This window comes from Spermophilus citellus (genome assembly GCF_964194105.1).
Source record: "Spermophilus citellus genome assembly, chromosome: 5".
Taxonomy (NCBI): domain Eukaryota; kingdom Metazoa; phylum Chordata; class Mammalia; order Rodentia; family Sciuridae; genus Spermophilus; species Spermophilus citellus.
In genome coordinates, this window is record NC_138186.1 from 33,882,728 (window position 1) to 33,899,835 (window position 17,108).

Sequence of the window (17,108 nt, forward strand, 5' to 3'; positions counted from 1 at the left end):
GCTCACCAAATTTTGTTCTTCTACGTGAAATCGTTCGTTTACAATAACAGTTTAAATTTTTAGGTTTCACTCTGTTTTCTCCTATATGGATACATGCAGTTTGCACTCTAAATCAAACACGGTTTGTGCTAGCTCTTTGAAACTTGACACAATAAAGTAGTTCCAAGTTCTATCACTATGGTTTGTTTCCTATTGTTGTAGCCCTAAGCAGAGACTGGCACAAATCACTTTCATGGAAAGGGGTTGCCAAGCTTCCAAAAAACTACGAGTTTCCTGAAATCTCAGCACACATCTTTTCACCCAATCTTGATGACACTTTCATGTGATGATCAGTACCCCAATCCCACTTGGCTCACCAAATTTTGTTCTTCTTGGTTAAACTGTTCGTTGGCAGGAACTGTATTAATTTGTATGTTTCACTCTGTTTTCTACTATATGGATACATGTAGTTGAACTCTAAATCAAACACGGTTTGTGCTAGCTCTTTGAAACTTGACACAATAAAGTAGTTCCAAGTTCTATCTCTATGGTTTGTTTCCTATTGATCTCGCCCGTAAAAGAGACTGGCACACATCACTTTCATGGAAAGGGGTTGCCACCCTTCCAAAAAACTACGAGTTTCCTGAAATCTCAGCACACATTTTTTCAATCAATGTTGATGACACTTTCAGGTAATGATCAGTACCCCAATTCCACTTGGCTCACCAAATTTCGTTCTTCTAGGTTAAACCGTTCGTTGGCAGTAACAGTTTTAATTTTTAGGTTTCACTCTGTTTTCTCCTATATGGATATGTGTAGTTGGAACTCTAAATCAAACACGGTTTGTGCTAGCTCTTTGAAACTTGACACAATAAAGTAGTTCCAAGTTCTATCTCTATGTTTTGTTTCCTATTGATGTCGCCCTAAGCAGAGACTGGCGCAAATCACTTTCATGGAAAGGGGTTGCCACCTTTCCAAAAAACTACGAGTTTCCTGAAATCTCAGCAAACATTTTTTCACCCAATCTTGATGACACTATCAGGTAATGATCAGTACCCCAATCTTACTTGGCTCACCAAATTTCGTTCTTCTAAGTTAAACCGTTCGTTGGCAGTAACAGTTTTAATTTTTAGGTTTCACTCTGTTTTCTCCTATATGGATACATGTAGTTGGCACTCTAAATCAAACACGGTTTGGGCTAGCTCTTTGAAACTTGACAAAATAAAGTAGTTCGAAGTTCTGTCTCTATGGTTTGTATCCTATTGATGTAGCCATAAGCAGAGACAGGCGCAAAATACTTTCAAAGAAAGGGGTTGTCAGGCTTCCAAAAAAATTCTAGTTTCCTGCAATCTCAGCACTCATTTTTTCACCCAATCTTGATGACACTTTCAGGTAATGATCAGTACTCCAATCCCAGTTTTCTAACCAAATTTCGTTCTTCTAGGTTACACCATTCGTTGGCAGTAACCGTTTTAATTTTTAGGTTTCACTCCGTTTTCTCCTGTAAGGATACGATTAGATGGAACTCTAGATTACACCCGGATTTTGCTACCTCTTTGAAACCTGACACAATATGTAGTTCCAAGTTCTATCTCTATGGTTTGTTTCCTATTGATGTAGCCCCAAGCAGATACTGGCGTATATCAGTTTCATGGTAAGGGGTTGCCAAGCTTCCAAAAAACTACGAGTTTCCTGAAATCTCAGCACACATTTTTTCACCCAATATTGATGAAACTTTCACGTAATTATCAGTACTCCAATCCCACTTGGCAAACCAAATTTCGTTCTTCTATGTTAAACCGTTCGTTGGCAGTAACAGTATTAAATTTTAGGTTTCACTCTGTTTTCTCCTATATGGATACATGCAGTTGGAGCTCTAAATCAAACAGGGTTTGGGCTAGCTCTTTGAAACATGACACAATAAAGTAGTTCCAAGTTCTATCTCTATGCTTTGTTTCCTATTGATGTAGCCCTAGCAGAGAGTGGCGCAAATCTCTTTCATGGTAAGGGGTTGCCAAGCTTCCCAAAAAGTACGAGTTTCCTGAAATCTCAGCACACATTTTTTCACCCAATCTTTATGACACTTTCAGGTAATGATCAGTACCGGAATCCCACTTGGCTCACCAAATTTCGTTCTTCTAGGTTAAACCGTTCGTTGGCAGTAACAGTTTTAATTTTTAGGTTTCACTCTGTTTTCTCCTATATGGATACATGAATTTGGAACTCTATATCAAACACTTTTTGTGCTAGCTCTTTGAAACTTGACACAATAATGTAGTTCCAAGTTCTGTCTGTATGGTTTGTTTCCTATGGATGAGGCCTAAAGAGAGCATGGCGCAAATCACTTTCATGTAAAGCGGTTGCCAAGCTTCCAAAAACTATGAGTTTCCTAAAATTTCAGCACACAATTTTCCACCCAATCTCGATGACACTTTCAGGTAATGATCCGTACCCCAATCCCACTTGGCTCACCAAATTTCGTTCTTCTAGGTTCACACATTTGTTAGAGTAACAGTTTTAATTATTAGGTTTCACTCTGTTTTCTCCTATATGGATACATGCAGTTGGAACTCTAAATCAAACATGGGTTGGGCTAGCTCTTTGAAACTTGACACAATAAAGTAGTTCGAAGTTCTGTCTCTATGGTTTGTTTCCTTTGATGTAGCCGTAAGCAGAGACTGGCAATAATACTTTAAAGGAAAGGGGTTGCCAAGCTTCCAAAAAACTACGAGTTTCCTGCAATCTCAGCACTCATTTTTTCACCCAATCTTGATGACACTTTCAGGTAATGATCAGTACTCCAATCCCAGTTCACTAACAAAATTTCGTTCTTCTAGGTTAAACCGTTCGTTGGCAGTAACAGTATTAAATTTTAGGTTTCACTCTGTTTTCTCATATATGGATACGTGTAGTTGGAACGCTAAATCAAACACGGTTTGTGCTAGCTCTTTGAAACTTGACACAATAACGTAGTACCAAGTTCTATCTCTATGGTTTGTTTCCTATTGATGTAGCCCTAAGCAGAGACTGGCTTAAATCACTTTCATCGAAAGGGGTTGCCAAGCTTTCAAAACACTATGAGTTTTCTGAAAACTCAGCACAGAGTTTTTCTCCCAATCTTGATGACACTTTCAGGAAATGATCTGAACCCTAATCCCAATTGGCTCACCAAATTTCATTCTTTTTGGTTAAACCATTCGTTTGCAGTAACAGTTTTAATTTTTAGGTTTCACTCTGTTTTCTCCTACATGGATACACGTAGTTGGAACTCTAAATCCAACACGGTTTGTGCTAGCTCTTTGAAACTTGACACAATATATTAGTTCCGAGTTCAATCTTTATGGTTTTTTTCCTATTGATGTCTCCCATAGCAGAGACTGGCGCAAATCACTTTCATGGAAAGTGGTTGCCAATCTTCCAAAAATCTACGAGTTTCCTGGAATCTCAGCACACATTTTTTCAATCAATGCTGATGACACTTTCAGGTAATGATCAGTACCCCAATTCCGCTTGGCTTTTCAAATTTCGTTCTTCTAGGTTAAACCGTTCGTTGGCAGTAACACTTTTAATTTTTAGGTTTCACTCTGTTTTCTCCTATATGGATACATGTATTTGGAACTCTAAATCAAACACGGTTTGTGCTAGCTCTTTGAAACTTGACAGAATAAAGTATTTTGAAGTTCTGCCTCTTTGGTTTTGTTCCTATTGATGTAGCCCTAAGCAGAGACTGGCGCAAATCACTTTCATGGAAAGGGGTTGCCAAGCTTCCAAAAAACTATGAGTTCTCTGAAATCTCAGCACACAGTTTTTCACCCAATCTTGATGACACTTTCAGGTACCCCAATCCAACTTGGCTCACCAAATTTCGTTCTTCTAGGTTAAACCTTGCGTTGGCAGTAAGAGTTTTAATTTTTAGGTATCACTCTGTTTTCTGCTATACGGTTACGTGTAGTTGGAACTCTAAATCAAACACGGTTTGAGCTACCTCTTTGAAACTTGACAAAATAAAGTAATTCCAAGTTCTGTCTCTATGGTTTGTTTCCTATTGATGTAGCCCAAATCAGGGACTGGCTCAAATCACTTTCATTGAAATGGGTTGCCAAGCTTCCAAAAAACTACGAGTTTCCTGAAATCTCAGCACACATCTTTTCACCCAATCTTGATGACACTTTCAGGTAATGATCAGTACCCGAATACAACTTGGCTCACCCAATTTCGTTCTTCTAGGTTAAACCGTTCGTTGGAAGTTACAGTTTTAATTTTTAGGTTTCACTCTGTTTTCTCCTATATGGATACATGTAGTTGAAACTCTTAATCAAACACGGTTTGAGCTAGCTCTTTGAAACTTGACACAATAAAGTAGTTCCATGTTCTGTCTCTATGGTTTGTTTCCTATTGGTGTAGCCATAAGCAGAGAATTGCGCAAAACACTTTCATGGGAAGGGGTTGATAAGCTTCCAAAAAACTACTAGTTTCCTGCAATCTCAGCACACATTTTTTCACCGAATCTTGATGACACTTTCAGGTAATGATCAGTACCCCAATCCCACTTGGCTCACCAAATTACGTTCTTCTAGGTGAACCGTTCATTTTCAGTAACAGTTTTAATTTTTAGGTTTCACTCTGTTTTCTCCTTTATGGATACATGTATTTGGAACTCTAAATCAAACACGGTTTGTGCTAGCTCTTTGAAACTTGACACAATAAAGTAGTTGCAAGATCTGTATCTATGGTTTGTTTCCTATTGATGTAGCCCTAAGCAGAGACTGGTCCAAATCACTTTCATGGACAGGGATTGCCAAGCTTCCAAAAAACTACGAGTTTCCTGAAATGTCAGCACACACAGTTTCAACCAATCTTGATGACACTTTCATGTAATGATCAGTACCCCAATCAAACTTGGCTCACCAAATTTCGTTCTTCTAGGTTAAACCGTTCATTGGCAGTAACAGTTTTAATTTTTAGGTTTCACTCTGTTTTCTCCTATATGGATACATGTAGTTGGAACTCTAAATCAAACACAGTTTGTGCTAGCTCTTTGAAACTTGACACAATAAAGTAGTTCCAAGTTCTGTCTCTATGGTTTGTTTCCTATTGATGTAGCCCTAAGCAGAGACTGACACAAATCACTTTCATGGAAAAGGGATGCCAAGCTTCCAAAAATCTACGAGTTTCCTGAAATCTCAGCACACATTTTTTCACACAATCTTGATGACACTTTCAGGTAATGAACAGTGCCCCAATCCAACTTGGCTCACCAAATTTCGTTCTTCTATGTTAAACCGTTCGTTGACAGTAGCAGTTTTAATTTTTAGGTTTCACTCTGTTTTCTCCTATATGGATACATGTATTTGGAACTCTTAATAAAACACGGTTTGTGCTAGCTCTTTGCAACTTGACACAATGAAGTCGTTCCAAGTTTTTTCTCTATGCTTTCTTTCCTATTGATGTAGCCCTAAGCAGAGACTTGCACAAATCACTTTCATGGAAAGGGGTGCCAAGCTTCCAAAAAAGTATGAGTTTCCTGAAATCGAAGCACACATCTTTTCACCCAATCTTGATGTCACTTTCATGAAATGATCAGTACTCCAATCCCAGTTCACTAACAAAATTTCATTCTTCTAGGTTAAACCGTTCGTTGGCAGTAACAGTTTTAATTTTTAGGTTTCACTCTGTTTTCTCCTATATGGATACGTGTAGTTGGAACTCTAAATCCAACACGGTTTGTGCTAGCCCTTTGAAACTTGACACAATAAATTAGTTCCGAGTTCTATCTTTATGGTTTGTTTCCTATTGATGTCCCCCATAGCAGAGACTGGCGCAAATCACTTTCATGGAAAGTGGTTGCCAATCTTTTAAAAATCTACGAGTTTCCTGGAATCTCAGCACACATTTTTTCCATCAATGCTGATGACACTTTCAGGTAATGATCAGTACCACAATTACGCTTGGCTTATCAAATTTCATTCTTCTAGGTTAAACTGTTCGTTGGCAGTAACACTTTTAATTTTTAGGTTTCACTCTGTTTTCTCCTATATGGATACATGTAGTTGGAACTCTAAATCAAACACGGTTTGTGCTAGCTCTTTGAAACTTGACAGAATAAAGTATTTTGTAGTTCTGTCTCTATGGTTTTATTACTATTGATGTAGCCCTAAGCAGAGACTGGCGCAAATCACTTTCATGGAAAGGGGTTGCCAAGCTTCCAAAAAACTATGAGTTCTCTGAAATCTCAGCACACAGTTTTTCACCCAATCTTGATGACACTTTCAGGTACCACAATCCCACTTGGCTCACCAAATTTCGTTCTTCTAGGTTAAACCTTGCGTTTACAGAAAGAGTTTTAATTTTTAGGTATCACTCTGTTTTCTCCTATACGGTTACGTGTAGTTGGAACTCTAAATCAAACACGGTTTGAGCTACCTCTTTGAAACTTGACAAAATAAAGTAATTCCAAGTTCTGTCTCTATGGTTTGTTTCCTATTGATGTAGCCCAAATCAGGGACTGGCTCAAATCACTTTCATTGAAACGGGTTGCCAAGCTTCCAAAAAACTACGAGTTTCCTGAAATCTCAGCACACATCTTTTCACCCAATCTTGATGACACTTTCAGGTAATGATCAGTACCCGAATCCAACTTGGCTCACCCAATTTCGTTCTTCTAGGTTAAACCGTTCGTTGGAAGTTACAGTTTTAATTTTTAGGTTTCACTCTGTTTTCTCCTATATGGATACATGTAGTTGGAACTCTTAATCAAACACGGTTTGAGCTAGCTCTTTGAAACTTGACACAATAAAGTAGTTCCATGTTCTTTCTCTATGGTTTGTTTCCTATTGATGTAGCCATAAGCAGAGAATTGCGCAAAACACTTTCATGGGAAGGGGTTGATAAGCTTCCAAAAAACTACTAGTTTCCTGCAATCTCAGCACACATTTTTTCACCCAAACTTGATGACATTTTCAGGTAATGATCAGTACCCCAATCCCACTTGGCTCACCAAATTACGTTCTTCTAGGTGAACCGTTCGTTTTCAGTAACAGTTTTAATTTTTAGGTTTCACTCTGTTTTCTCCTATATGGATACATGTATTTGGAACTATAAATCAAACACGGTTTGTGCTAGCTTTTTGAAACTTGACACAATAAAGTAGTTCCAAGATCTGTATCTATGGTTTGTTTCCTATTGATGTAGCCCTAAGCAGAGACTGGTACAAATCACTTTCATGGACAGGGATTGCCAAGCTTCCAAAAAACTACGAGTTTCCTGAAATGTCAGCACACATAGTTTCAACCAATCTTGATGACACTTTCATGTAATGATCAGTACCCCAATCAAACTTGGCTCACCAAATTTCGTTCTTCTAGGTTAAACCGTTCGTTGGCAGTAACAGTTTTAATTTTTAGGTTTCACTCTGTTTTCTCCTATATGGATACATGTATTTGGAACTCTTAATAAAACACGGTTTGTGCTAGCTCTTTGCAACTTGACACAATGAAGTAGTTCCAAGTTTTTTCTCTATGCTTTCTTTCCTATTGATGTAGCCCTAAGCAGAGACTTGCACAAATCACTTTCATGGAAAGGGGTTGCCAAGCTTCCAAAAAAGTATGAGTTTCCTGAAATCTAAGCACACATCTTTTCACCCAATCTTGATGTCACTTTCATGAAATGATCAGTAATCCAATCCCAGTTCACTAACAAAATTTCATTCTTCTAGGTTAAACCGTTCGTTGGCAGTAACAGTTTTAATTTTTAGGTTTCACTCTGTTTTCTCCTATATGGATACGTGTAGTTGGAACTCTAAATCCAACACGGTTTGTGCTAGCTCTTTGAAACTTGACACAATAAAGTAGTACCAAGTTCTATCTCTACGGTATGTTTCCTATTGATGTCGCCCTAAGGAGAGACTGGCGCAAATCACTTTCATGGAAAGAGGTTGCCACACTTCCAAAAAACTACGAGTTTCATGAAATCTCTGCAAACATTTTTTCACCCAATCTTGATGACACTATCAGGTAATGATCAGTACCCCAATCTCACTTGGCTCACCAAATTTCGTTCTTCTAAGTTAAACCGTTCGTTGGCAGTAACAGTTTTAATTTTTAGGTTTCACTCTGTTTTCTCCTATATGGATACACGTAGTTGGAACTCTAAATCAAACACGGTTTGAGCTAGCTCTTTGAAACTTGGCACAATAAAGTAGTTCCAAGTTCTGTCTCTATGGTTTGTTTCCTATTGATGTAGCCATAAGCAGAGACTGGCGCAAATCACTTTCATGGAAAGGGGTTGCCAAGCTTCCAAAAAACTACGAGTTTCCTGAAATCTCAGCACACATCTTTTCACCCAATCTTGATGACACTTTCAGGTAATGATCAGTACCCCAATTCCACTTGGCTCAGCAAATTTCGTTCTTCTAGTTTAAACCGTTCGTTGGCAGTAACAGTTTTAATTTTTAGGTTTCACTCTGTTTTCTCCTATATGGATACATGTAGTTGGAACTCTAAATCAAACACGGTTTGTGCTAGCTCTTTGAAACTTGACACAATAAAGTAGTTCCAAGTTCTCTCTCTATGGTTTGTTTCCTATTGATGTAGCCATAAGCAGAGAATTGCGCAAAACACTTTCATGGGAAGGGGTTGATAAGCTTCCAAAAAACTACTAGTTTCCTGCAATCTCAGCACACATTTTTTCACCCAATCTTGATGACACTTTCAGGTAATGATCAGTACCCCAATCCCACTTGGCTCACCAAATTACGTTCTTCTAGGTGAACCGTTCGTTTTGAGTAACAGTTTTTTTTTAGGTTTCACTCTGTTTTCTCCTATATGGATACATGTATTTGGAACTCTAAATCAAACACGGTTTGTGCTAGCTCTTTGAAACTTGCACAATAAAGTAGTTCCAAGATCTGTCTCTATGGTTTGTTTCCTATTGATGTAGCCCTAAGCAGAGACTGGCGCAAATCACTTTCATGGAAAGGGGTTGCCAAGCTTCCAAAAAACTACGTGTTTCCTGAAATCTCAGGACACACTTTTTCACCCAATCTTGATTACACTTTCAGGTAATGATCAGTTCCCCAATCCCACTTGGCTCAACAAAAATCGTTCTTCTAGGTTAAACCGTTCGTTGGCAGTAACTGTTTTAATTTTTAGGTTTCACTCTGTTTTCTCCTATATAGATACATATACTTGGAACTCTAAATCAAACACGGTTTTTGCTACCTCTTTGAAATTTGACACAATAAAGTAGTTCCAAGTTGTATCTCTATGGTTCATTTCCTATCGATGTAGCCCTAAGCAGAGACTGGCACAAATCTATTTCATGGAATGGGGTTGCCAAGCTTCGAAAATCTACGAGTTTCCTGAAATCTCAGCACACATTTTTTCACCGACACTTGGTGACACTTTCAGGTAATGATCAGTACCCCAACCCCACGTGGCTCACCAAATTTCGTTTTTCTATGTTAAACCATTCGCGGGCAGTAACAGTTTTAAATATTAGGTTTCACTCTGTTTTTTCCTATATGGATACATGTAGTTGGAACTCTAAATCAAACAGGGTTTGGGCTAGCTTTTGGAAACTTGACACAATAAAGTAGATCCCAGTTCTATCTCTATGGTTTGTTTACTATTGATGTATCCCTAAGCAGATACTGGCGCAAATCACTTTCATGGAAAGAGGTTGCAAAGCTTCCAAAAATCTACGAGTTTCCTGAAATCTCAGCACAAATTTTTTCACCCAATCTTGATGACACTTTCAGTTAATGATCAGTACCCCAATCCCATTTGGCTCACCAAATTTCCTTCTTCTGGGTTAAACCATTGGTTGGCAGTAACAGTTTAAATTTTTAGGTTTCACTATGTTTTCTCCTATATGGATACATGTAGTTTGAACTCTAAATCAAACACGGTTTTTGCTAGCTCTATGAAACTTGACACAATAAAGTAGTTCCAAGTTCTATCTCTATGGTTTATTTCCTATTGTTGTAGAACTAAGCAGAGACTGGCGCAAATCACTTTCATGGAAAGGGGTTGCCAAGCTTCCAAAATCTACGAGTTTCCTGAAATCTCAGCACACATTTTTTCATCCAATCTAGATGACACTTTCAGGTAATGATCAGTCCACCAATCCCACTTGGCTCACCAAATTTCGTTCTCCTAGGTTAAACCGTTCGTTGGCAGTAAGAATTTTAATTTTTAGGTTTCACTCTGTTTTCTCCTATATGGATACATGTATTTGGAACTCTAAATCAAACATGGTTTGGGCTAGCTCTTTGAAAGTTGACAGAATAAAGTAGTTCCAAGTTCTATCTCTATGGTTTGTTTTCAATTGATATAGCCCTAATCAGAGACTGGCGCAAATCACTTTCATGGAAAGGGGTTGCCAAGCTTCCAAAATCTACGAGTTTCCTGATATCGCAGCACACATTTTTTCACCCAATCTTGATGACACTTTCAGGTAATGATCAGTACCCCAATCCCACTTGGCTCTCCAAATTTCGGTCTTGTATGTTAAACCGTTCGCTGGCAGTAACAGTTTTAATTTTTAGGTTTCACTCTGTTTTCTCCTATATGGATAGATGTAGTTGGAACTGTAAATCAAACACGGTTTGGTCTAGCTCTTGGAAACTTGACACAATAAAGTAGATCCCAGTTCTATCTCTATGGTTTGTTTCCTATTGATGTATACCTAAACAGAGACTGGCGCAAATCACTTTCATGGAAAGGGGTTGGCAAGCTTCCAAAAAACTACGAGTTTCCTGAAATCTCAGCACACATTTTTTCACCCAATCTTGATGACACTTTCAGTTAATGATCAGTGCCCCAATCCCACTTGGCTCACCAAATTTCGTTCTTCTAAGTTAAACCGTTCGTTGGCAGTAACAGTTTAAATTTTTAGGTTTCACTGTGTTTTCTCCTATATGGATACATGTATTTGGAACTCTAAATCAAACACGGTTTGTGCTAGCAGTTTGAAACTTGACAAAAAAAAGTAGTTCCAAGTTCTTTCTCTATGGTTTGTTTCCTATTGATGTAGCCCAAAGCAGAGACTGGCGCAAATCACTTTCATGGAAAGGGGTTGCCAAGTTTCCAAAAAACTACGAGTTTCCTGAAATCACAGCACACATTCTTTCACCCAATCATGATGACACATTCAGGTAATGATCAGTTCCCCATTCCCACTTGGCTCACCAAAATTTGTTCTTCTAGGTTAAACCGTTCATTGGCAGTAACAGTTTTAAATTTTAGGTTTCACTCTCTTTTCACCTATATGGATGTGGATACATGTAGTTGGAACTCTAAATCAAACACGGTTTGGGCTAGCTCTTTGAAACTTGACACAATAAAGTAGTTCCAAGTTCTATCTCTATGGTTTGTTTCCTATTGATGTAGCCCTAAGCAGAGACTGGCGCAAATCTCTTTCCTGGAAAGGGGTTGCCAAGCTTCCAAAATACTACGAGTTTCCTGAAATCTCAGCACTCATTTTTTCACCCAATCTTGATGAAACTTTCACGTCATGATCAGTACCCCAATCCCACTTGGCTCACCATATTTCGTTCTTCTAAGTTAAACAGTTCGTTCGCAGTAACAGTTTTAATTTTTAGGTTTCACTCTGTTTTCTCATATATGGATACATGTAGTTGGAACTCTAAATCAAACACGGTTTGTGCTAGCTCTTTGAAACTTGACACAATATAGTAGTTCTAAGTTCTATCTCTATGGTTTGTTTCCTATTGATGTAGCCCAAAGCAGAGACTGGCGCAATTGACTTTCATGGAAAGGGGTTGCCAAGCTTCCAAAAAACTACGAGTTTCCTGAAATCTCAGCACACAGTTTTTCACCCAAACTTGATGACACCTTCAGGAAACGATCAGTACCCCAATCCCACTTGGCTCACCAAATTTCATTCTCCTAGGTTAAACCGTTCGTTGGCAGTAACAGTTTTAATTTTTAGGTTTCACTCTGTTTTCTCCTATATGTATACATGTAGTTGGAACTCTAAATCAAACACGGTTTGTGCTAGCTCTTTGAAACTTGACACAATAAAGTAGTTCCAAGTTCTATCTGTATGGTTTGTATCCTATTGATGTAGCCCTAAGCAGAGACCGGCACAAATCACTTTCATGGAAAGGGGTTGCCAAGCTTCCAAAATACTACGAGTTTCCTGAAATCTCAGCACACAGTTTTTCACCCAATCTTGATGACACTCACAAGTAATGATCAGTACCGCAATCCCACTTGGCTCACCAAATTTCGTTCTTCTAGGTTAAACCGTTCGTTGGCAGTAACAGTTTTAATTTTTAGGTTTCACTCTGTTTTCTCCTATATGGATACATGTAGTTGGAACTCCAAATCAAACACGGTTTGTGCTAGTTCTTTGAAACTTGACACAATAAAGTAGATCCAAATTCTATCTGTATGGTTTGTTTCCTATTGATGTAGCCCTAAGCAGAGACTGGCGCAAATTACTTTCATGGAAAGGGGTTGCCAAGCTTCCAATAACCTACGAGTTTCCTGAAATCTCAGCACACATTTTTTCACCCAATCTTGATGACATTTTCAGTTAATGATCAGTACCCCAATCCCACTTGGCTCATCAAATTTCGTTCTTCCAAGTTAAATCATTCGTTGGCAGTAACAGTTTTAATTTTTAGGTTTCACTCTGTTTTCTCCTATATGGATACATGGAGTTGGAACTCTAAATCAAACACGGTTTGTGGTAGCTCTTTGAAACTTGACACAATAAAGTAGTTCCAAGTTCTATCTCTATGGTTTGTTTCCTATTGATGTAGCCCTAAGCAGAGACTGGCGCAAATCACTTGCATGGAAAGCGGTTGCCAAGCTTCCAAAAAACTACGTGTTTCCTGAAATCTCAGCACATATTTTTTCACCCAATCTTGATGACATTTTCAGGTAATGATCAGTACCCCAATCCAACTTGGTGCACCAAATTTCGTTCTTCTAGGTTAAATCGTTCGTTGGCAGTAACAGTTTTAATTTTTAGGTTTCAATCTGTTTTCTCCTATATGGATACATGTAGTTGGAACTCTAAATCAAACACGGTTTTTGCCAGCTCTTTGAAACTTGACACAATAAAGTAGTTCCAAGTTCTGTCTCTATGGTTTGTTTCCTATTGATGTAGCCCTAAGCAGAGACTGGCACAAATCACTTTCATGGAAAGGGGTTGCCAAGCTTCCAAAAACTACGAGTTTCCTGAAATCTCAACACACATTTTTTCACCCAATCTTGATGACACTTTCAGGTAATGATCAGTACCCCAATCCCATTTGGCTCACCAAATTTCGTTCTTCTAGTTTAAACCGATCGTTGGCAGTAACAGTATTAATTTTTAGGTTTCACTCTGTTTTCTCCTATATGGATACATGTAGTTGGAACTCTAAATCAAACACGGTTTGTGGTAGCTCTTTAAAACTTGACACAATAAAGTAGTTCCAAGTTCTATCTCTATGGTTTGTTTCCTATTGATGTAGCCCAAGCAGAGACTGACACAAATCACTTTCATGGAAAGCGGTTGCCAAGCTTCCAAAAAACTACGAGTTTCCTGAAATCTCAGCACACATTTTTTCACCCAATCTTGATGACATTTTCAGGTAATGATCAGTACCCCAATCCCACTTGGCTCACTAAATTTCGTTCTTCTAGGTTAAATCGTTCCTTGGCAGTAACACTTTTAATTTTTAGGTTTCACTCTGTTTTCTCCTATATGAACACATGTAGTTGGAACTCTAAATCAAACACGGTTTGTGCTAGCTCTTTGAAACTTGACACAATAAAGTAGTTCCAAGTTCTCTCTCTATGGTTTGTTTCCTATTGATGTAGCCCTAAGCAGAGACTGGCACAAATCACTTTAATGGAGAGGGGTTGCCAAGCTTCCAAGAAACTACGAGTTTCCTGAAATCTCAGCACACATGTTTTCACCCAATCTTGATGACACTTTCAGGTAATGATCACTACCAGAATTCCACTTGGCTCACCAAATTTCGTTCTTCTAGGTTAAACCATTCGTTGGCAGTAACAGTTTTAATTTTTAGGTTTCACTCTGTTTTCTCCTATATGGATACATGTAGTTGGAACTCTAAATCAAACACGGTTTGTGTTAGCTCTTTGAAACTTGACACAATAAAGTAGTTCCAAGTTCTATCTCTATGGTTTGTTCCTATTGATGTAGCCCTAAGCAGAGACTGGCACAAATCACTTTCATGGAAAGGGGTTGCCAAGCTTCCAAAAAACTACGAGTTTCCTGAAATCTCAACACACATTTTTTCACCCAATCTTGATGACACTTTCAGGTAATGATCAGTACCCCAATCCCACTTGGCTAAACAAATTTCGTTCTTCTAGTTTAAACCGATCGTTGGCAGTAACAGTATTAATTTTTAGGTTTCACTCTGTTTTCTCCTATATGGATACATGTAGGTGGAACTCTAAATCAAACACGGTTTGTGGTAGCTCTTTGAAACTTGACACAATAAAGTAGTTCCAAGTTCTATCTCTATGGTTTGTTTCCTATTGATGTAGCCCAAGCAGAGACTGACACAAATCACTTTCATGGAAAGCGGTTGCCAAGCTTCCAAAAAACTACGAGTTTCCTGAAATCTCTGCACACATTTTTTCACCCAATCTTGATGACATTTTCAGGTAATGATCAGTACCCCAATCCCACTTGGCTCACTAAATTTCGTTCTTCTAGTTTAAATCGTTCCTTAGCAGTAACACTTTTAATTTTTAGGTTTCACTCTGTTTTCTCCTATATGAACACATGTAGTTGGAACTCTAAATCAAACACGGTTTGTGCTAGCTCTTTGAAACTTGACACAATAAAGTAGTTCCAAGTTCTCTCTCTATGGTTTGTTTCCTATTGATGTAGCCCTAAGCAGAGACTGGCGCAAATCACTTTCATGGAGAGGGGTTGCCAAGCTTCCAAGAAACTACGAGTTTCCTGAAATCTCAGCACACATGTTTTCACCCAATCTTGATGACACTTTCAGGTAATGATCACTACCAGAATTCCACTTGGCTCACCAAATTTCGTTCTTCTAGGTTAAACCATTCGTTGGCAGTAACAGTTTTAATTTTTAGGTTTCACTCTGTTTTCTCCTATATGGATACATGTAGTTGGAACTCTAAATCAAACACGGTTTGTGCTAGCTCTTTGAAACGTGACACAATAAAGTAGTTCCAAGTTCTATCTCTATGGTATGTTTCCTATTGATGTAGCCCTAAGCAGAGTCTGGCGCAAATAACTTTCCTGGAAAGGGGTTGCCAAGCTTCCAAGAAACTACGAGTTTCCTGAAATCTCAGCACACATTTTTTCACCCAATCTTGATGACACTTTCAGGTAATGATCAGTACCCCAATCCCACTTGGCTCACCAAATTTCATTCTTCTAGGTTAAATCGTTCGTTGACAGTAACAGTTTTAATTTTTAGGTTTCACTCTGTTTTCTCCTATATGGATACATGTAGATGGAACTCTAAATCAAGCACGGTTTGTGCTAGCTCTTTGAAACTTGACACAAAATATTAGTTCCAAGTTCTAATTCTATGCTTGGTTTTCTATAGATGTAGCCCTAAGCAGAGACTGGCGCAAATCACTTTCATGGAAAGGGGTTGCCAAGCTTCCAAAAAACTACGAGTTTCCTGAAATCTCAGCACACATTTTTTCACGCAAACTTGATGACACTTTCAGGTAATGATCAGTACCGCAATCCCACTAGGCTCACCAAATTTTGTTCTTCTAGGTTAAACCGTTTGTTGGCAGTAAAAGTTTAAATTTTTGGGTTTCACTCTGTTTTCTCCTATATGAAAACATGTAGTTGGAACTCTAAATCAAACACGGTTTTTGCTAGCTCTTTGAAACTTGACACAATAAAGTAGTTCCAAGTTCTATCTCTATGGTTTGTTTCCTATTGATGTAGCCCTAAGCAGGGACTGGCGCAAATCACTTTCATGGAAAGGGGTTGCAAAGCTTCCAAAAAACTACGAGTTTCCGGAAATCTCAGCACACATTTTTTCACCCAATCTTGATGACAATTTCTCGGAATGATCAATACCCTAATCCCACTTGGCTCAACAAATTTCGTTCTTCTAGGCTAAACCGTTCGTTGGCAGTAACAGTTTTAATTTTTAGGTTTCACTCTGTTTTCTCCTATATCGATACATGTAGTTGGAACTCTAAATCAAACACGGTTTGTGCTAGCTCTTTGAAACTTGACACAATAAAGTAGTTCCAAGTTCTCTCTCTATGGTTTGTTTCCTATTGATGTAGCCCTAAGCAGAGACTGACGAAAATCACTTTCATGGAAAGGGGTTGCCAAGCTTCCAAAAAACTACGAGTTTCCTGAAATCTCAGCACACATTTTTACACCCAATCTTGATGACACTTTCAGGTTATGATCAGTACCCTAATCCCACTTGGCTCACCAAATTTCGTTCTTCTAGGTTAAACTGTTCGTTGGCAGTAACAGTTTTAATTTTTAGGTATCACTCTGTTTTCTCCTATATGGAAACATGTAGTTGGACGTCTAACTCACACGGTTTGTGCTAGCTCTTTGAAACTTGACACAATAAAGTAGTTCCAATTTCTCTCTCTATGATTTGTTTCCTACTGATGTAGCCCTAAGCAGAGACTGGCGCATATCACTTTCATGGAAATGGGTTGCCAAGCTTCAAAGAAACTACGAGTATCCTGAAATCTCAGCACACATGTTTTCACCCAATCTTGATGACACTTTCTCAGAATGATCAGTACCCCAATCCCACTTGGCTCACCGAATTTCGTTCTTCTAGGTTAAACCGTTCATTGACAGTAACAGTTTTAATTTTTAGGTTTCACTCTGTTTTCTCCTATATGGATACATGTAGTTGGAACTCTAAATCAAACACGGTTTGTGTTAGCTCTTTGAAACTTGACACAATAAAGTAGTTCCAAGTTCTATCTCTATGGTTTGTTTCCTATTGATGTAGCCCTAAGCAGAGACTGGCAAAAATCACTTTCATGGAAAGGGGTTGCCAAGCTTCTAAAAAACTACGAGTTTCCTGAAATCTCAACACACATTTTTTCACCAAATCTTGATGACACTTTCAGGTAATGATCAGTACCCCAATCCCA